The sequence below is a fragment of the Eubalaena glacialis genome, chromosome 4, assembly GCF_028564815.1.
Source record: "Eubalaena glacialis isolate mEubGla1 chromosome 4, mEubGla1.1.hap2.+ XY, whole genome shotgun sequence".
In the NCBI taxonomy this organism is placed as follows: domain Eukaryota; kingdom Metazoa; phylum Chordata; class Mammalia; order Artiodactyla; family Balaenidae; genus Eubalaena; species Eubalaena glacialis.
In genome coordinates, this window is record NC_083719.1 from 109,767,785 (window position 1) to 109,791,841 (window position 24,057).

At 35.9% G+C, this 24,057-nt stretch overlaps 1 protein-coding gene across 4 annotated transcripts in view; it reads right to left on the reverse strand.

The window, feature by feature from the left end:
* Nucleotides 1-24,057, reverse strand: part of RAPGEF6 (Rap guanine nucleotide exchange factor 6) — a 231,800-nt gene that overhangs the window by 115,519 nt on the left and 92,224 nt on the right. The window lies entirely within an intron of this gene.

Sequence of the window (24,057 nt, forward strand, 5' to 3'; positions counted from 1 at the left end):
ACAATTCACAATAGGTAGAATTTAAATGTAACAGGTGGATTATATCAATCTCAAAGAAAATAATTACTTACTTTGGAGGCCCATGGCTGAAGACAATTGGCATAACAGCGAACAAGAAAAGCCATTTCCTGAGCTGCAAAGGATAGTTTCCTTTTCAAAACAGAGCCACACCGATGAGTATGTTGACAAAATTCTTTTAAGTTTCTTTCTTATAAATCATATACCATTTGCAGTGTAAATTGCAGTGTAAAGACAGCTTCTCCAAATCCCTTTCAAACTGATATCAGGAGCTTTCAATAGCTTAGAATTTAGCTTCTAAATAACTGGAATACTTTTCATCAAAATGTTCACTTTTAACAAGCAAATCACAGTAAATCAAGATGTTTAGATTTCTGGCTCAAAACATAACAGACACATCCTTCCTCAGGCACCTGGCACAGACATGCACAGTGGTAACTGAACAGTTAATACTGTATCAATCAAAGCAAATAAGGCAACATGCACCAAATCCGTGTTGCTTGATTCTGAGAAACCTTTCCAAAGACAGCTTTGTCTCTTCTTCAACTTATTTCATTCTGTAGAGTAAGCACTGCAGTAATTCTTCTGCATCAGAAGCAAACCAGAACACTGTATCCTTAAGATCAAAGTTTCTTCTTTATATTGTTAACCACCAGAGGTTTAAAAAAAAAAAAAAAATCAACCATTGAGCAAGTGGTAGTTAGAAGATATATGCTCTAACAGGTTTGTCCTGTAGAATGCTTGAGAATCTCCAAAATGAAGAATTTCTCTTTTCACATGCACTATTTACTGCTCTGCAGCATTGCTCCTTGTTCTAATGCATCAGTAGATAGTACTGTGGATCTAAGTCTGGCTTTCTGGTTGAAAATTTATATATGATATGGTACAAAAACACTACATCTTCTGCTAAAGCAAGACTGTATGTTAGTGTTTTAATTCCTACTGTCCTTGCCTGTTTCACAGCAGCTCCCTAAGGAGAAGCTCCTATTGATTCTATGCTCTGCAGTAAGATGAAATATCTAATAAGAAGGAAAGAGAGTGGGAGGAGAATAGAGCTAAAAGGATGACATCACCTGTATAGAAAGCCTTCAGAAACTGCATTAGATCAATTGGCTACTGTATCTGCAGATGTAGCCCAAAGAGCAATTTATTGAAAACACACACACACCCTTCCGTGAAACGTTGCAGCAAGCTAAATTCTGTAAGAAAAAAATGGCTAAAGCATCTCTCTGTTTCAGTCTTAAAAATCCATTTTGATTTTTAATTCTGTGCATTGATACGCAGATTTGGGAAGCCATATTACTATTCAAATTTAACACAGTATTGTCCTCCCAAGGGAAAATAATTAGCTCTGGTAAGATACTCTTGCATTGCAAATACAGAAGGCAGCCTAGTTCTCAGATGTCACATATGTATTCTGCTTGCAAAACTTCCTATTTATCAAATAACTGTTCTGAAAGGTATAACCTTCAAGACCACTCTAAATTAACATTAAAAATATCAAAATTGGTACTAAGATTTGTATGTAAATAGTACATTTAAATGGAACAGAATTTCATTTTCCAAAGGAAAAGCTGAAAAAAAAAAATCACAGGCACAAGAGCTGACGTGCGGCATTCACCAACCCCTCTGAGGAAGAATATGCAATATGGTACTTTCCTACAGCCCAATGCTAAATTCCTAGAAAGAGACCAGAAGCAAGTAAAACTCAGAAGGAATCAGAAAAGAAAATCATTCAACCTGCTTCCAAACTGAGCTTGGACTAAAAGGAAATATTTTTCTATAAAAATTATAGAAAAAATTTAATTCTTGCCACACCTTCTCCAATCTGAAAACACAACTCCTCTAGTACCCACCCTATTCTTCAAGATTCTGCCACAAGGCATCTAGTGCAGATACTACCACAAAGAGTTTGCACTAAAGGTTGCAATGGTGCCTCCCAATGGCCAAAGTAAGACACAGTTTCCAATGGTAAAATACAGTTAATACCCCTCCAGGCAGCAAAATTATGAGAATAACATCAATGAATAAATCAAAGTAACTGAACTATCTTGCTTTATTTACCTACCACCATTTTGAGGGAAGAGGTGTGCAACATAAGAGGAGAAATTATTACCTGAGAGACAGGTGTTATTACAAAGGACTTTACTGTCAAAGAGATGAACACCTTGTTACTAGCCAAAAACAAACAAATAAGCAAACAAACAGAGTTCTTCAATACCCCTGAGCAAACTGTAAGTCACTTTCTGAACAACACTATGCTGCCAATCTGAACTACGCTGCTACTGATAAGACTAGAACTGACTTTAGTAAAACTAGGTGTTATTCTGAATAAAGACAAGTCATACTTTCACAATAAGTGACCATTTATGAATCTGGGTTTCCATAAAACTTAAGAATTATTTGTTTTCTAAAAAAATTTCAAAAGAACACACAAAATTTACATTTAAATATAAAACTAAATTTAACAAATAAACATGACTCCAGTTTTCTAACCCTAAAACATGGAAATTATGTACAGGTTGATTTTCAAGCACCGATGTATTTTTTCAACTCAATTAATATAAATAACCTATGAGTTGGAATTTCAACAAAATGTTAAGTATTTAAGAATAAATTAACTAAAATCTAATTTTAACACTCATTTTTAAAAATAGAAAAACGATAGTAGGCACCTTGTATGTAAATGAAGCCAAACATTTCCTAAAGATAAATTTCTAAAAGATATCCTGTATGTAAACATTAATGTGACTGAAAAACATTTCAGTTTCAACGCAAGACAGTAATTATATTCATGTACAGAACCAACAGGATAAATTACAACCAAATCAAAAGGCAAAACCCTAAAGGGCACCTTTCCCCCTTTTTATAAATCACGCTGATAGCACACAAAGAAGGACTTCAAGCTGAGCAAGGGAGACAGCCATCTCTTAACTACTTTAAAAAACACTCTGCCCTGTGTATGAAATGCAATCCACTAATACCATATGTTAGAACAACTGTAGTAAACACCAGCTCAATAAAGGAACAACTCTCTTTTCCTTTAGTTTGGCCTGGAAGTGAAGATGACATCATCCTTTTCCTTGTTCTACCAATCATCTCATAGTATCTGCCATTCTAGGAACTGTACGGTGAGCCTGGCATGAAAAATCTCCCTGTGCAACAATACCATGAAAGAAACAAACAGGCCAAATTCTATATTCAGCATGTGAACCCACCACCACTCTGATGATACACTATATCACACTGTTTCTTCAGTAAGAATGACTTACTCTCAGTTACTGAATAAAACTATAAACACCTTTTGAAAAGTCAGTAATTTATCAAATAACTAAAATATATGATTAGGTGAATAAATGATTTTTCACTTCTATTACTTTAAAAATTTTATCATGATCTCATTCCATTACCTCACCAATTCAAATGAAGTAACTGCAGAAAGGGAGAATGCCCTGATCTACACATTGTCTAGGAATCGTAACCACAGGATAACCATTTAAGAATACATTTCCCCTGCATATGAAATGCCATGATGCTAAGCCACACTGATGAAATCTTTAGCTTTAAAAAGGTCTTTCAAACTACTACCAAATAAAGCAATCAAGGTATGCATTTACAAAACTTCAAACCATTATAAAATAGTCTTATAAAAATGTAAATGCTATATAGTTAATAATTACATTATTTTATATATTCATATTTTATGTACACATTATAAACTGTATAAACTAATATAAAATACATTAACTATATAAACTATTTCTAAACAAAAATACGAAGCAGAACATTTGAAATCATATTGTATAGAAAGCCAAATATGAGGCTCTAATAGTTACTAACCTATAAATATACCTTTTATGTCAATAGGTAACAACACTGAAAAGGAGAAAAAAAGGTAATCATGGATAAAGGTAAGTTATCAAAGAATTTACACTCTAGACGTTATGAAAAACAAAAAACCAACATTAACAAAAACCAGGTTTATAGTAATCTCAGGCACAGTCATACACTTTATTCCCCATCTGCACAGTGAAATACTATAATCACAATGTAGAGAAGCCAAACTCAGAAGGAGGTGAAGACCAAAGAAAAATTATGTAGTTTTACAAAATAAAACAAACAGGCCACTCATTTCTGTGTTTTAGCTGTAAGCATTTGGCCTTTAAAATATAAACTGTTACATGTACTGATTTATATAGTAAAAACACTTTAATCCTTTTGGAAAATGAATGAATAAATGACACTACCATAATATCTGAGGTAACATACAAGCCCTTTTAAAGGATCACAGTAAGCTTTCCTACTCCCTGCCCCCCTCCTGCCCCTTGCTTAACTTGAACATCTGAAATGAATCTCTGTAGTTACCAGACATGGTTAACTCTAATTACTGGTGCCCCTCAGGAATTCCTGCTTTCAAACTGCATCCTATCTATTTCTCAGCCTTTCTGAAGAAAGCCAGACTACCAACACTCTCCTCCTATTCTGTAAGAAACAGTGTGCTTCAGCACACTGTCATCTATGTCCACTAAATGATCAGCACCACGCTGTTGAAAACCTTATCAGAGCCACCAGTGGGACACATATGCACTATGAAATATGATCCTTCCTTAGGGAGTGATGGAGGAAGAAAAAGCAAAGAGAAAGAGGGAAGCCTTCATCATCAACTAAGGTGATGTAAGCTTCTATAATTAGAATCAGTGAAACCGAAGCAACAATAAAAAGGCACCACCATGCTTCTACTTTCCACTACACAGTGCAGTTGTAGCAAGCATTTTTCACTCACACACAAACAAAAAAATACACTTTGCATATATAGTAAGCAGTCAAGTATGCTACATACTATATGCAAAGTTAATGTAGTTTTAATATAATGTATTATTTTCTACAAAAAAACAAGATTTGCCCAATAATTAAAATAAATACCTGCATCTATATATAAACATGACTGAAAAAAGAAACCTCACTAAAAAAATTAAACTATTGAGAATACTGTCTCCATCTGTAAATTCCTGGATTATATTAGAGATTACCTTTGTATCACTTCTCTGATTTTAAATACTGCATTTTCTAGTACTATAAAAGCTAAATGCCTAGTTACTGAACAGATAACAAACCAAATCAAAAGGCATAACAATCAGCATTAATCTGTTTGAAATGTTTGAGTAGTTATTCCCCTTCCAACTGGAATGCTCTCAAAAATCACTGTCTTAGGCCACTGGTATATACATTAGTATCAGAGTTGTTTCAAACGATCTTCAAAAGAGCTTTCTGTAAAGTGTTTCACGTATGATAAAAATCTTTCCGATTCTGGTTCTCTGGGCAGACCAATATGAATCAGTGTCACCTTTAAGCGAGGGAGAATCGTCCCAGACAACCAGAGGGCATGCCCCTGCCCTCTTCCCAACACTGCTGAAGCTCACACAGAGTGAATGATAAAAACAATTTTTAAAGATGACAACTCAGAAGTTAGCAGTACTTATGTAGAGCCTTAAAAATAATTTTCATACCCTTATGAAAAATAATTTTCACACCCTAGGGATCAATCTTAAGGAAAAAAATCAAAGTCACATACAGATATATTCATACAAGTTGTAATAGGAGATAAACTGGAAACTGCATGAGAATACTTTGTTATAATATTAATATTAAAAATAACGTTCAGGGGAAAATTTAATTGCATGAGAAGTAGAAAGGCAGGATAAATAAATATTCAGCATTATCTAAATTAAAAAAGATCTCAATGATTTAATCGAGATACATGCATTTAAAAATCACTAGCCACATTAGCTATCTCTGGTTTTGAGGATTACAGCATTTCCTTCTTAATATTCTTCTATATTTTTCTACATTACTATAAGGAACGTTTTTTTTCACACACAAAAATTTTTTTAATCTGCTCTAGGCAGGCATTTGTCCTACTTAGATTGTTTACAATTATACCCCTTTGCTTTTTCTCTGTCCATTTGCAGACTCATGACCCTGTAACTAGGTACAAGAACCTTCTATTAAGAATTCTAAATTATTTCCCAGAAGACAAATGAGAAGATTTCTCCCAGGAGACGCTAGACACACATGAATAAAAGGAGAAAAGTTTTCTTCTGTTTTTAAGGAATAAAGCACAATAAAGAACATATCTGTCCAGAGCACTATGGCTTATAAATAGGGTGAGAGGACAAGCAATACTGAAAAGCTGCAGATTCTCAGAGGCTGGGCTCCAAATTTCTCAGTAGCAGTCTGATCAACACTCACTGTCTTATACACAAATAAGATTGGCAAAGGTTCCAGATACACAATCTTCTTTACTTTAGAAGTGATAGAAGATTGTTTACTCACTCATCCTTTCATTCTACAAGTATTTATCAGACACAAAATATAATTAAAAATAATCAGGATCCATCAAGTGCACAAATAAAGTTCACACTGTTGACGGTGTATCAATCAGTGACTATGACTTTAGCAGTCCAAACTTGAAATTCTGATAATATATGCAACAGAAGTGTATACACCTCCTCCATTTTGACTTGAATAAATGTTTAAATTATTTGCTCACTGGTGGTCTGCTATGGTCTGAAGGTTTGTGTCCCCCCCCACCCCCAAAATTCCTATGTTAACATCTAATCTGCAAAATGATGGTATTAGGAGGTGGGGCCTTTGGGAGGTGATTAGGTCATGAGGGCTCTGGAACTGGGATTAATGCCCATATAAAAAATGCCCCAGAGAGCTTCCTAGCCCTGTTCTACCATGTGGACACAGCAGGGGGTTGGCAGTCCACAGTTAAAAGGGACTTGGTAGCTAGTTCAATTCCCCCACATGATGCAGGGACTGAGGGTCTTAAATATTCCTTAACATTGCAAATTAGCACTTGAAATAGAAAAGGAACATGTATCATCTGATTCCTAGTTTAATGTCTACTCTATCACATCAAACTGAGGAATCTGGCTCTTATAAACCTGCCCATATCAAGGATTTAACTTATTTGCACCTAGTTTCTTTGGAAGTCCAAATGGGTTGTCCTGAGACAAATGTTGAGATGCTGCTATGAAGGTCTGTGTTCCTGCAAAATTCATATGTTGAAATTCTAATCCCCAAGGTGATGGTATTAGAAGGTGGGGCCTATGGAAGGTGATCAGGTCATAAGGAAGGAGCTCTCATGACTGGGATTAGTGCCCTTATAAAAGAGGCTCCACAGAGCTCCCTAGCCCTTTCCACCATGTGAGCAGACAGCAAGAGGTAAGCAGTCTACAATCCAGAAGAGGGCCTTTACCAGAACCTGAGGCATGCTGGCTGCTGGTACCATGATCTTGGCCTTCTAGTCTCCAGAACTGTGAGAAATAAAAGTTCTGTTGTTTACAAGCCACTTGGTCTGTGGTACTTTGTTACAGCAGCCTGAACAGACTAAGACACGACCCATCAGGTGATCTCGGCAACCACACTTGAATTCTTACTCAGCTGTACGGACAAACGTCTTAATCTCTCTCTGTACGCTCTAAATCCAAACAAAACATGGAGCGCTGGAGGAGAGCAGGGAACATAAGGCACAATCACAGAAGAAGCAAAGAGAAAGAGATGCTTGTTGCATTAGTAATTTGTGAGCCTAAAATGAAACAGTAGATTCTAGAGTGTCACACCATGCTCACCACCTGCCATACTACGCCAGAACAATGAACTGTGTAGGAAGAATACATGTAAAGAAGGGTGAGCAAAAGGAAGCCCTCCAAATTTAAAATCATGACCCATGATGCTGCCATGGAAATCCCTCTTTCCAGGTGTCCCTTAGGAAGAGTTGGCTGGCTCCACTTCTGTGCAGGTGCTATGATGGAGAAAAAGAGGAAGAAGGGTAGTAGATTATCCTGTGCTTGAGAATGTAAAAAAGCACCATAGGTGACATAAGGAACAAGAAAAAAAAATTAAGATTTAGTCTACTGAGGAATGTGGGATCTAATTAAGAGCCAATAACAGCACATCAAACACCCAGGCTGTCTGTTGTTCAAAAATATAGCAGAAGAAGAAAGAAATCAATGAGAAGAACTATAACTTTATAACTGAAGTACCTAAACACCAACAATATTTTTTAAACCTTTAAAGAATGCCCAGATTTATATTTGGATCAATAATGTTTCTATAAAATGACCAAGGATGAATGTTATCTGATAATCTAGAGATGCATTTCAAGTTAAATAAAGGCATACTTGTTGCCTGACCTTTGTGAAACCAAAACACTTCCCCCTTACTGGTCCTGGCTTATTTTTACCATTTAACCTTATGTATATACCAATATTAAAAATTCAACGCACTACATATGAAAAATGTTCACCACTGTAGGCTATTTAAAACACAAATCAACTTTCTATAAAAAATACAGACATTTAAGAAATTCTTAAGTAAATTGCTAATTTTGTTTTCTGCTATCTTCAGAACAGAGTATGATTATATGAGCACACTGCATGTAAGTATGTGTAACATCTTATGGGATCAATGAGAAGAGCACTCTACAAACAGGAAATGTTAGGGGAGGCTTCTCCAAAGAGTTCATGGATGAATGGACTCTTAGGAGCTGAGCAGGACTTTGTCAGGAGGACATGGCAGGAGACCATTCTGGATAAAAGGAGCAAATAGCAAGTTAAGATTCAAATTGAATCATCAAAGGACAGAATTATATTAGGTAAAGAAGCCTGCAAGAACCTTCCAGGGACAGAGAAGAACCAAAGGAAGGGACAACCAACAAAATTATGGGGCCAGAAGGGTGAACAGGTAGACGGGGGCCAGATGACAAAGGGATTTATATATCATATAATCTCAATACTTTAAAAACTAAATATTTCTGAGCTGTATTTCTAAGATACATAATTTATTTATAAATTAATACATGTACTACCAGCAAAAGTATTTTGTGTTCATTATGAAATACACACAAAAATCCACAGAAACTTAAAAGGATAACAGTACATATAACCTCTACTATTTTCTACCCATGCCCTGTAGACTGTTTTGCAAACTACATTTTAAGACACCTGAGCTAAAGTACTGACCTTGCTAATTACTAAAAGAAAGAAGGTCTTCAAGGCAATAATCCCAAAACCAGTCATCAGTTTCTGGCAGACATCTCCTGTCATCATTTAACTGGTTTCTAGTCACTTATTATTATATATAGTAAAGCAACTCATTCAGTGACTTTCATATACATTTTATAACCACTCTATCTTGTAGGGTTGAACAAAGAAACTGCTTTGTTTAAAGTGAGCCATTTTGAGTATAGGCTACAAGAAAATTGGGAAGGGCATAGTTCCCTGATTGTTGCCTGCTTGATTTTATCATTCCTACCTTTATTCTCCCTTTGTCTGATTGTTTAGCTTACATTTTTCAATTATCTTAACATATACACATATTGTGGTAAACACGTTTTACAACCAGAAATAGATAAATAATAAAATTATTTTGTTAGCAACAGGAACAAAGGTTTTTTTGAGTATTTTCAATAACAACAACAGGAATAGAAGCTGCTGACATTACTGGATGTTTTTTCAAGGCACCAAACACCGAGCAGAGCCTTTTATATATATAAAACAAACTTAGAAATGTCACACAACTTGCCCAAAGTTATACAAGAACCTAAACAAGCTTATTAAAAAACAGGCACTCTATCTTCTTTAACAGGCGATATGCTCTGAGGATATATGGATGATGGTTCACATTTTCAAGGCATGTACACTCTGATGAGAGAGACAGACATTTGAATAAAAAATTACAATGTAATATAACGAATAGTCACAGGTATATGCGTGGGATATTACAGGAATGTAGAGATGTGTACCTAACCCTAGCAAGAAAAAATCATAGATTCCTCCCATGAGTTGATGTAAATTATTTAAATTAAAATTTTTAATTTTAAATTAAAATCCTTAGTCATACCAGCCACATTTTAAGTGCTGACCTTTGTGAAACCAAAACACTTCCCCCTTACTGGTCCTGGCTTATTTTTACCATTTAACCTTATGTATATACCAATATTAAAAATTCCACGTGTGGAATTCCAGTAGCCACGTGTGGCTGGTTACTATCATTTGGAAACCACAGATATAAAACATTTCCATCATTGTAGAAAGTTCTATTGGACAGAACTGGTTTAAACTATATGCCAGATAAATATGCCAGATCATTAGAATTTCTGATAGGTGGTGTTTGGCAATGAAAAGATTTAAGAGCTTAAAAGAAATAACATTGTTAAAAGATTCTTTTAGGACTGATAGAAGTAAAATGAATGAATTAGCTGGAGGCAGCGGATAGGGGAAGATGTAAGGAATAAGGCTAGGAGTAGAGACATCAGAGAGAAGAGAAACACAAATCTTAAAATCAAATAAAATGATTAAGCAGATATTTTTAAATGTAGAGATTATATAACACTTTTCAATTTAAAAAAATTCTCCAAAGTTCTTAAAATGAAAAAATATTGCTTTTACAATGAAAGCTGGCTGGGAGTGTGGGAGATGCTACTACAACATTTCTAAAAAGAATGGCAGTGAACACTAAGGAAATGACATGGGGAAATTGAGAGGAGGGCACAAACATTTGAGTGGAAGAGCCTATAGATATCATTAACTGATTAGACCCTGAGTGTGCACACATGTTCTATCAGCAACCATCATGGAAGGCAGGCAGACGCAATATTACCATCCTCATTTTTAGAGGTAAAGCAACCAAAGCACTGATTGTTAAGGTGAAATGTCCCAATCACAGAGTAAGTGAAGGAAGGATTTAGACAGATGGCTCATCTAAATACTAGACTATTTTTACTTGGCTTAATTACCCATCCTATTCACTGAATATTGCTCCCAATCACCTTTATGCTATTTTGAAATATCAAATACATCCTCCCCAAAGATCAAAACTCTGAAATCACAGAGAATATTCAAAGACATTTAAATCTGTTGCCAACTCTGAGAGCAATACCCAAAGGAGTTTCAAGAATGTTATTACTGTTATACAGTAGAACTGCTCTTTTTAACAATAAAAAAAAAAACCTTTCACATTAAGACAGTGGTTCTCATCTTTATACAAAGCAATGTATATGACAAAACTATGAAAATATTTCATAAGAATAAATCATTTTTTCAATCGTTCTAGGCATTCACTTAGAAAGTAACTCTGAAACACATGCAAAAATTTTACTGTTCACAAAATCTTGATGTACAGGTTTGGATTAATAATAATTTAGATAAAGAAAACTACATTAACGAAATATTCTGTACATCTTTAAGAATTTTTGACTTTCAGCATTCTAGCAAGAAAAAGTTGATGATGGTTTCCAAATGACAAAAGAAAATGTCAGATTTCCACTGCTATCTAAAGTAATGATTCTCCTGATCTCTCTGAACTGCTGACAGTAGAATGAGGGACTTCCCTGGTGGTGCAGTGGTTAAGAATCCACCTGCCAATGCAGGAGACACAGGTTCGAGCCCTGGTCCGGGAAGATCTTACATGCCACGGAGCAACTAAGCCCGTGCGCCACAACTACTGACCCTGCACTCTAGAGCCCACAAGCCACAACTAAGGAGCCCATGAGCCACAACTACTGAAGCCCGCACGCCTAGAACCCGTGCTCTGCAACAAGAGAAGCCACCGCAAGGAGAAGCCCGTGCACAGCAATGAAGACCCAATGCAGCCAAAAATGAAAAAAACAAAAACAAAAACAAGACAGTAGAATGAAAGAAAGATCCTTATAGTAGTCATAAAACCAATTATCTACTGCATGCTTTCACAAGTACTACTTAAGATTTCTGCTACTAGAACTTATACCCATCCTTCTCTAACTATTCCAAAACAGAAGAGGAAGGAACATGCCCAAATTCACTGTATTAAGCCACCATCATGCTGATTCAAAACCAGATACAGACGCCACAAAAAAAGAAAATTACAGGCCAATATCTTTGATGAATACAGATGTAAGAATCCTCAACAAAATATTAGCAAACCAAATCCAACAATACATAAAAAGGATCATACACAACGATCAAGTTGGATTCATTCCAGGGTTTCAAGGATGATTCAACACACACAAATCAATCAATGCGATACACCACATTAAAAAAAGGAGAGACAAAAACCACATGATCATCTCAATTGATGCAGAAAAAGCATTTGACAAAATTCAACATCCATTCATGAAAAAACTCACCGAAGTGGGTATAGATGGAATATATCAACATAATAAAAGCCATTTACAACAAACCCACAGACAACATCATACTCAACGATGAAGAGCTGAAAGCCTTCCCACTAAGTTCAGAATAAGACAAGGATGCCCACTCACCCCTTCTCGTCAACATACTACTGGAAGTCCTAGCCACAGCAATGAGACAAGAAAAAGAAATAAAATGTATCCAAATTGGAAGGAAAGAGGTAAAACTGTCACTCTTTGCCGATGACATGATACTCTCTATAAAGAACCCTAAACTCTCCACACACAAACCCTATTAGAACTAATAAATGAATTCGGCAAGGTAGCAGGATACAAGATTAACATACAGAAATCTGTTGCATTTCTTTATGCTAATAATGAAATATCAGAAAGTTAAAAAAAAAAATCCTGTTTAAAATCGTGTCAAAAAAAGTAAAATACCTAAGACTTAACCAAGGAGGTGAAAGACATATACACTGAAAACTATACAACACTGACAAAGAAAACTGAAGATGATACAAAGAAATGGAAAGATATCCCATGCTCTTAGATTGGAAGAACTAATACTGTTAAAATGGCCATACTATCCAAGGCAATCTACAGATTTAATGCAATCCCTATCAAAATACCTATGACATTTTTCACAGAACAAGAACAAATAATCCTAAAATTTATATGGAACCAAAGAAGACCCAAAATGCCAAAGCAATCCTGAGGAAAAAGAACAAAGCTGGAGGCATAATCCTTCCAGACTTCAGACTATCCTACAAAGCTGCAGTAATAAAAACAGCATGGTGTTGGCACAAAGAGAGACATATAGATCAATGGAACAGAACTGAGTGCCCGGAAATAAACCCACACACCTATGGTCAATTAATCTACAATAAAGGAGGCAAGAATATACAATGGAGAAAAGACAGTCTCTTCAGCAAGAGGCGAAGAGAAAAGCTGGATAGCTACAAGTATATCAGTGAAATCAGAACACTCCCTCACATCATACACAAAAATACACTCAAAATGGTTTAAAGACCTTGATATAAGACATGACACCATGAAACTCCCAGAAGAGAATATAGGCAGAACATTCTGTGACATAATCATAGCAGTATTTACTTAGATCAAACTCCAAAGGCAAAAGAAATAAAAGCAAAAATAAACAAATGAAACCTAATTAAACACAAAAGCTTTTGCACAGCAAAGGAAGCCATCAACAAAACAAAAAGACAACCTACGGAATGGGAGAAAAATATCTGCAAATGATGTGACCAACAAGGGGTTAATGTCCAAAATATACAAACAGCTCATATAACTCAGTATGAGGGGAAAAAAAAAAAAATCAAAACATGGGCAGAAGACCTGGACAGATATTTCTCCAAACAAGACATACAGATGGCCAACAGGCACATGAAAAGATGCTCAACATTGCTGATTATTAGAGAAATGCAAATCAAAACTACAATGAAGGGCTTCCCTGGTGGCGCAGTGGTTAAGAATCCGCCTGTCAATGCAGGGGACACAGGTTTGTGCCCTGGTCCGGGAAGATCCCACATGCCGCAGAGCAACTAAGCCCATGCGCCACAACTACTGAGCCTATGCTCTAGAGCCTGCAAGCCACAACTACTGAGCTCGCATGCTGCAACTACGGAAGCCCGAGCACCTAGGGCCTGTACTCCACTAGAGAAGCCAGCACAATGAGAAGCCCGTGCACCACAGCAAAGGGTAGGCCCCACTTGCTGCAACTAGAGAAAGCCCACATGCAGCAACAAAGACCCAACACAGCCAAAAAGAATAAATAAAATAGATAAAGAAATAGAAAAAGAAAAAAAAAAACCAACTACAATGAAGTATCACCTCACACTAGTCAGAATGGCTATCCTGAAAAAGTCTACAAATAATAAATGCTGGAGAGGGTGTAGAGAAAAGGGAACCCTAGTACGCAGTTGGTGGGCATGTAAATTGGTGCAGCCACTATGGAAAACAATATGGAGGTTCCTTAAAAAACTAAAAATAGAGCTACCATATGATCCTGAAATCCCACTCCTGGGCATATATCTAGAAAGGACAAAAACTCTAATTTTAAAAGATATATGCACCCTAATGTTCACAGCAGCACTACTTACAATAGCCAAGACATGGAAACAACCCAAGGAGCCATCCACAGATGACTGGTTAAGAAGATGTGAGATAGATAGATATATATATATAAAAGAAAATATTACTCAGTCATAAAAAGGAATGAAGTATTGCTATTTGCAGCAACAGGGATGGACCTAAAGAATATTATACTAAGTGAAGTAAGTCAGAGAAAGACAAATATTAAATGATATCACTTATATGTGGAATCTAAAAATAATACAAATGAATCTATAGGCAAAAGAGAAACAGACTCACAGACATAGAAAACAAATTTAAGGTTACCAAAGGGGCTGGGGCCCTGGGTCAAGGGAGGAACAAATTAGCAGTATGAATAACAGATACAACTACTCTACATAAAATAGATAAGCAACAAGGATTTACTGTATAGCACAGGGAATTATACTCACGATCTTGTAATAACCTATAATGGAATATAATCTGAAAAAAATAACTGAATCACTTTGCTGTACACCTGAAACTAACATAGTATAAAATAAATGAAAAAAGGAAAAAGATTTTTGCTATACTACCTTATCTAGATCAACTATCAATATGTAGAAATTTGGCCAGATGCATAGGTTCCATTTAAAAGTAAAGTAAAACGTCTTAATGCTGCATTTTCTAAGTTGCCTGAAACATATCCCTTTTAGAAAAAAAAAAAACAAAACCCTATTACTTTAAGAAATAGCATATGCAAGTAACATGACCAAATATCATTCTCTAACACAGTCTAATAGTTAAAAAGTCAGTTTTGTCTAAGTGGAATCAACTTAGTTCTCCCCTTCCCATGAGCTGCCAAATCTCTGACAGTATTCAGTAAGATAACCACTTAAAACTAGCTAAACAAGCCTTTACATGTGAAAATGCCACACTTAGAGTCATCAAATGGACAGAATACCAAGCAGTGTGCCTACTGCTTTCTGGTCCAGTCAGGAAACCAGTATATCCTAGAGAGGACAACCCACAGCTACCAAGCGAAAATACGGAATCTGTCTAGACTTCACGATGTGACGGTAAAAAAATTTGAGAAAAGAACACACTACAGTTGAGACTAGAGTAAGCAAGTAATCAATACACACACACAAACTATGCATTCTGCCTCATACAAGGAGAACAAAATAGTACAATTAAAGATACTTTAATTAAGCAATTCAACTTAGAATTTTTTCTAAAGAAACCAAGATAAGGGCATATATAACCACAAAATTACTTAGCACTTTATTTTAAAAAAATAACAAAAAACTAGGAAAATCTACATGACCAAATATTGGGAACTGAGTAAATAAATTATGGCAATTATTACAATGGAATACCAAAACACTATTGAGAATAATGTTGTTAAAAAAAAAGTAACATTCAAAGATGTTCACATTATATACATAAGTTTTTAAAAGTTACAAATCAGGGACTTCCCTGGTGGTCCAGTGGTTAAGAATCTGCCCTGCAACACAGGGGATGCCGGTTCTATCCCTGGTTGGGGAACTAAGATTCCACATGCCGCGGGGCAACTAAGCTTGTGCGCAGCAACTACTGAGCCTGTGCCACAACTAGAGAGAGAAGCCCGTGCGATGCAATGACGAGCCCATTGCGCCACAACGAAAGATCCCGGGTGCCTCAACTAAGACCCAATGCAGCCAAAAATGAATAAATAAATATTAAAAAAAAAAAAAAAAGTTACAAATCAGATCATATATTTAAGCTTTATGAAGTTAGCCAAAAAGCTCACGTCTACCTAAATGTTGAAAACCGTTTTATCCAAGAATATACAAAATGTCATCAGTGGTTACATACCTGAGTGATGGAACTAACCAACTTTTAGTTTTTCAAAAATTGACAAGTCTCATTTGTGTAATAAGGCAAAACTTAAATTAAAACTTAAATTAGCTTAAATTAATTAGTGACAGGGAAATTTACTATATTAAAAAGAAAAAGTGGGAATTCCCTGACACTCCAGTGGTTAAGACTCTGCACTTTCACTGCCATTGGCCTGGGTTCAATCCGGGGCCGGGGAACTAAGATCCCACAAGCCTCGTAGCATGGCCAAAAAATAAAAAAAGAAATCATTAAGTAATAAAAACAGGAAATGAACTTTATGTAATTAAAAATTTGAGGATCATATCATATGTTATTGTTTAATGTCAGACACAGAATGTGCTCAATCAATGAAATTAGGCAAATGTAACTAACTCCTTAGAGCTGCTTAATTTTAACACTTATTCTAATACAAACAACTCCCTAAATAATCCTCCTTATTCCTAACATGGAATGAATGAATTTCTGTTTCTGACAAACAACAGAACTAAACACACCCTTGGGAATTTGGCTGCCATCAATCTCTAGACTGTTTTTATATTTTGGGGGATCATGACTCCTTTGAAAACTTATAAAATACACCTGGATTTATTCTTTCTTAGCCTATCCTTACTTCTTTTTTTTTTTTTTTTAATCCTTACTTCTTGATTCAACTACTTCTCAGTAGTTGAATTACAAAATTAAAGACTTCTGAAGAGGCAGAAGACCTAAATAGACATTTCTCCAAAGAAGACATACAGATGGCCAAGCAGCACATGAAAAGATGCTCAACATCACTAATTATTAGAGAAATGCAAATCAAAACTACAATGAGGTATCACCTCACACTAGTTAGAATGGGCGTCATCAGAAAATCTACAAACAACAAATGCTGGAGAGGGTGTGGAGAAAAGGGAACCCTCTTGCACTGTTGGTGGGAATGTAAATTGATACAGCCACTATGGAGAACAGTATGGAGGTTCCTTAAAAAACTAAAAATAGAATTACCATATGATCCAGCAATCCCACTACTGGGCATATACCGAGAGAAAACCATAATTCTAAAAGACACATGCACCCCAATGTTCACTGCAGCACTATTTACAATAGCCAGGTCATGGAAGCAACCTAAATGCCCATCGACAGACGAATGGATAAAGAAGTTGTAGTACATATATACAATGGAATATTACTCAGCCATAAAAAAAGAACGAAATTGAGTCATTTGTTGAGACGTGGATGGATCTAGAGACTGTCATACAGAGTGAGGTAAGTCAGAAAGAGAAAAACAAATATCATATATTAACGCATGTACGTGGAACCTAGAAAAATGGTACAGATGAACCGGTTTGCAGGGCAGAAGTTGAGACACAGATGTAGAGAACAAACGTATGGACACCAAGGGGGAAAACCACAGTGGGGTGGGGATGGTGGTGTGCTGAATTGGGCGATTGGGATTGACATGTATACACTGATGTGTATAAAATTGGTGACTAATAAGAACCTGCAGTATAAAAAAACAAACAAAAAACACAATACTAAACTTTCTTTGGGTTATTTGTATGGAAATATGTTAATATAAATGTTTCAGACATTACATGAAATTTCTAAAAATCTTCTATGTTCTGGTATAATGTTATAAGTCATAATTCTAGTTATTACTTTAAAATGTATATCTCAGAAATAAATAAATTTCCTTGTCAACTGCATTATTATGAACTTTAATCAAATCTTTAACCGTGGTCATTTTTAAGTCTTTTGTCATTTACAGACAGTTCTGGGTGTACTCTGATGCTTTCGCAAAAATGTTCCTATAAAAGGGTTTCATCTTCAAGGAATTCATGGAAAACACTCTGACAAGTACAGGTTTCTGGTAACTGACCATACTGCTGAACTGAATGAATAAGCTTTTTCAGAACTCTAATGGAAAACTGATGAATTCATAAAAGTGCTAACAAAAGATCAAGATGAAAAAAAAAAATTAATTACATGGGACTGAGTGAACTGATGAGGATGATTATAATTTTTGTGACTTTCTGTTTGAATAAAAAAAAAAAAATCCCACAAGGACTCAGAGGCAAAAAATATACAAATCAATTTTCACTGCAAAGTAAAGGAGCTGTTACAGTGGAGGATTACTGGACTTAATGTCAATATTATGACATAGTATGAGTGTGTTTCGTGTTTGGTAATTGCAATCATTGTTGCTTTTGTTGTGGTCATCCATTTACAATGCTTTGTGTCAGTTTATCCCTTGTAAAAATAAAATAAGTGTGTGTGTGAAAAAAAAAAAAAAAGACTACTGAAGAAAAAGCTCATGTTTCTTCCGGTATCACGAAAGTTATTTATTTCATCATCTTCTTTTTCAATATTTGCATGTGAAAACGTACCTTTAACACTTGGATATATTTCTGCACTGGCACACAGTAAGTATCACTGTCCCACACCTCAAGGGAAGAACTGACATATTTTTATTTCTTTTGTATGCCTTACCGCATAAGAGAAGAAAAGCTCCCAATGAGTCTATTTCCTGGGTCCTCAGGACTCAAATATATACATATACCATTCAAGTAACAAAAAAACTAAGAAAATCCACAAGTATGTCTAAAAAGATACATTAAGAAAATTCTTTTACACCATTTAAACAAAAACAAATCCTGCACTGGTAAGAGTATTTCTACCCAACTCAACATAGCAGAAGCATTTTAAAAAATTATATAGATATATTTACCTGCCCCAGATTTTACATGTAGAGCCCCAAGTGCTGATATTATCAAGAATATATGTAGGAGACCGTCAAGATAGCGGAGGAGTAGGACGTGGAGATCACCTCCCTCCCCACAAATACATGAGAAATACATCTACATGTGGAACAACTCCTACAGAACACCTACTGAACGCAGGCAGAAGACCTCAGACTTCCCAAAAGATATATATATTTTTTTCCTTTTTCTCTTTTTGTGAGTGTGTATGTGCATGCTTCTTTGTGTGATTTTGTCTCTATAGCTTTGCTTTTACCATTTTTCCCAGGGTTCTGTCTATCCGTCCTTTTTTTAGTATAGTTTTTAGCGCTTGCTATCATTGTTGGATTTGTTTTTCAGTTTGGTTGCTCTCTTCTTTGTTCCCTTCTTTTTTTTTCAATTACTTTTAAATTTTTATTTTAATAACTTTATTTTATTTTTTTCATTCTTTCTTTCTATTTTTCTCCCTATTCTTCTGAGCCGTGTGGCTGACAGGGTCTTGGTGCTCCAGCCAGGTGTCAGGACTGTGCCTCTGAGGTGGGAGAGCCGAGTTCAGGACATTGGTCCACCAGAGACCTCCCAGCTCCACATAATGTCAAATGGTGAAAGGTCTCCCAGAGTACTCCATCTCAACGTTAACACCCAGCTCCACTCAACCACCAGCAAGCTACAGTGCTGGACAGCCTATGCCAAACAACTAGCAAGACAGGAACACAACCCCACCCATTAGCAGAGAGGCTGTCTAAAATCATAATAAGGTCAAGACACCCCAAAACACAGCACCGGATGTGGTCCTGCACACCAGAAAGACAAGATCCAGCCACAACCACCAGAAAACAGGCACCAGTCCCCTCCACCAGGAAGCCTACACAACCCACTGAACCAACCTTAGCCACTGGGAGCAGACACCAAAAAAAATGGGAACTACAAACCTGCAACATGCAAAAAGGAGACCACAAACACAGTAAGTTAAGCAAAATGAGAAGATAGAGAAACACACGGCAGACGAAGGTGCAAGGTAAAAACCCCCCAGACCAAACAAATGAAGAGGAAATAGGCAGTCTACCTGAAAAAGAATTCAGAATAATGAAAGTAAAGATGATCCAAAATCTTGGAACTAGAATGGAGAAAATACAAGAAACATTTAACAAGGACCTAAAAGAACTAAAGAGCAAACAAACAATGATGAACAACACAACAAATGAAATTAAAAATTCTCTAGAAGGGATTAATAGCAGAATAACTGAGGCAGAAGAACAGATAAGTGACCTGCAAGATAAAACAGTGGAAATAACTACCACAGAGCACAATAAAAAAAAAAGAATGAAAAGAATTGAGGACAGTCTCAGAGACCTCTGGGACAACATTAAACGCACTAACATTCGAATTATAGGGGTCCCAGAAGACGAAGAGAAAAAGAAAGGGACTGAGAAAATACTTGAAGATATTATACTTGAAAACTTCCCTAATATGGGAAAGGAAATAGTCAATCAAGTCCAGGAAGCACAGAGAGTCCCACACAGGATAAATCCAAGGAGAAACACGCCAAGACACATATTAATCAAACTATCAAAAATTAAATGAAAAGCAAAAATATTAAAAGCAGCAAGGGAAAAACAACAAATAACATACAAGGGAATCCCCATAAGGTTAACAGCTGATCTTTCAGCAGAAATTCTGCAATCCAGAAGGGAGTGGCAGGACATATTTAAAGTGATGAAAGGGAAAAACCTACAACCAAGATGACTCTACCCAGCAAGGATCTCATTCAGGTTTGAAGGAGAAATTAAAACATTTACAGACAATCAAAAGTTAAGAGAATTCAGCATCACCAAACCAGCTTTACAACAAATGCTAATGGAACTTCTCTAGGCAGGAAACACAAGAGAAGAAAAACACCTACAATAACAAACCCAAAACAATTTAGAAAATGGTAATAGGAACATACAGATCAATAACTGCCTTAAATGTAAATGGATTAAATGCTCCAACCAAAAGACACAGACTGGCTGAATGGACAAAGAAACAAGACCCGTATATATGCTGCCTACAAGAGACCCACTTCAGACCTAGGGACACGTACAGACCAAAAGTGAGGGGATGGAAAAAGACAGTCCATGCAAATGGAAATCAAAAGAAAGCTGGAGTAGCAATTCTCATATCAGACAAAATAGACTTTAAAATCACGACTATTACAAGAAAAAAGGAGGACACTACATAATGATCAATCCAAGAAGAAGATAGAACAATTGTAAATTTTTATGCTCCCAACATAGGAGCACCTCAATACATAAGGCAAATGCTAACAGCCATAAAAGGGGAAATCGACAGTAACACAATCATAGTAGGGGACTTTAACACCCCACTTTCACCAATGGACAGATCATGCAAAAGGAAAATAAATAAGGAAACACAAGCTTTAAATGATACATTAAGCAAGATGGACTTAATTGATATTTATAGGACATTCCATCCAAAAACAACAGAATACACTTTCTTCTCAAGTGCTCATGGAACATTCTCCAGGATAGATCATATCTTGGGTCACAAATCAAGCCTTGGTAAATTGAAGAAAATTGAAATCGTATCAAGTATCTTTTCCGACCACAACGCTATGAGACTAGATATCAACTGCAGGAAAAAACCTGTAAAAACTATAAACACATGGAGGCTAAACAATACACTAAATAACCAAGAGATCACTGAAGGAATCAAGGAGGAAATTAAAAAATACCTAGAAACAAATGACAATGAAAACACGACAACCCAAAACCTATGGGATGCAGCAAAAGCAGTTCTAAGAGGGAACTTTATAGCAATACAATCCTACCTTAAGAAACAAGAAATATCTCAAATAAACAACCTAACCTTACACCTAAAGCAATTAGAGAAAGAAGAACAAAAAACCCCAAAGTTAGCAGAAGGAGAGAAATCATAAAGATCAGATCAGAAATAAATGAAAAAGAAATGCAGGAAAAAATAGCAAAGATCAATAAAACTAAAAGCTGGTTCTTTGAGAAGATTAAAAAAATTGATAAACCATTAGCCAGACTCATCAAGAAAAAAAGGCAGAAGACCCAAATCAACAGAATTAGCAATGAAAAAGGAGAAGTAACAACGGACACTGCAGAAATACAAAAGATCATGAGATTACTACAAGCAACTCTATGCCAATAAAATGGACAACCTGGAAGAAATGGACAAACTCTTAGAAATGCACAACCTTCTGAGACTGAACCAAGAAGAAACAAAATATAAGCAGACCAATCACAAGCACTGAAATTGAGACTGTAATTAAAAATCTTCCAACAAACAAAAGCCCAGAACCAGATGACTTCACAGGCAAATTCTATCAAACATTTAGAGAAGAGTTAACAGCTATCCTTCTCAAACTCTTCCAAAATATAGCAGAGGGAGGAACACTCCCAAACTCATTCTATGAGGCCACCATCACCCTGATAGCCAAACCAGACAAAGATGTCACAAAGAAAGAAAACTACAGGCCAATATCACTGATGAACACAGACGTAAAAATCCTCAACAAAATACTAGCAAACGGAATCCAACAGCACATTAAAAGAATCATACACCATGATCAAGTGGGGTTTATCCCAGAATGCAAGGATTCTTCAATATATGCAAATCAATCAATGTGATACACCATATTAATAAATTGAAGGAGAAAAACCATATGATCATCTCAATAGATGCAGAAAAAGCTTTTGACAAAATTCAACACCAATTTATGATAAAAACCATCCAGAAAGCAGGCATAGAGGGAACTTACCTCAACATAATAAAGGCCATATATGACAAACCCACAGCCAACATCGTTTTCAATGGTGAAAAACTGAAACTACTGCCTCTAAGATCAGGAACAACACAAGGTTTTCCACTCTCACCACTATTATTAAACATACGTTTGGAAGTTTTAGGCACAGCAATCAGAGAAGAAAAAGAAATAAAAGGAATCCAAATTGGAAAAGAAGAAGTAAAGCTGTCACTGTTTGCAGATGACGTGATACTATACACAGAGAATCCTAAAGATGCTACCAGAAAACTACTACAGCTAATCAATGAATCTGGTAAAGTAGCAGGATACAAAATTAATGCACAGAAATCTCTTGCATTCCTATACACTAATGATGAAAAATCTGTAACAGAAATTAAGGAAACACTCCCATTTAACACTGCAACAAAAAGAATAAAATATCTAGGAATAAACCTACCTAAGGAGAAAAAAGACCTGTATGCAGAAAACTATAAGATACTGATGAAAGAAATTAAAGATGATACAAACGGATGGAGAGATATACCATGTTCTTGGATTGGAGGAATCAACATTGTGAAAAGGACTATACTACCCAAAGCAATCTACAGATTCAATGCAATCCCTATCAAACTACCACTGGCATTTTTCACAGAACTAGAACAAAAAATTTCAGTTTGTATGGAAACACAAAAGACCCCGAGTAGCTAAAGCAATCTTGAGAAAGAAAAATGGAGCTGGAGGAATCAGGCTCCCAGACTTCAGAATATACTACAAAGCTACGGTAATCAAGACAGTATGGCACTGGCACAAAAACATAAACATAGATCAATGGAACAGGATAGAAAGTCCAGAGATAAACCCACACACATATGATTGCCTTATCTTTGATAAAGGATGCATGAACATACAGTGGAGAAAAGACAGCCTCCTCAATAAGTGCTGCTGGGAAAACTGGACAGGTACATGTAAAAGAATGAAATCAGAACACTCCCTAACACCATACACAAAAATAAACTCAAAATGGATTAAAGACCTAAATGTAAGGCCAGACACTATCAAACTCTTAGAGGAAAACACAGGCAAAACACTCTATGACATAAATCACAGCAAGATCCTTTTTGACCCACCTCCTAGAGAAATGGAAATAAAAACAAAAATAAACTAATGGGACCTAATGAAACCTAAAAGCTTTTGCACAGCAAAGGAAAACATAAACAAGATGAAAAGACAACCCTCAGAATGGGAGAAAATGTTTGCAAATGAAGCAACTGACAAAGGATTAATCTCCAAAATTTACAAGCAGCTCATGAAGCTCAATATCAAAAAAACAAACAACCCAATCCAAAAATGGGCAGAAGATCTAAATAGACATTTCTCCAAAGAAGATATACAGATTGCCAACAAACACATGAAAGAATGCTCAA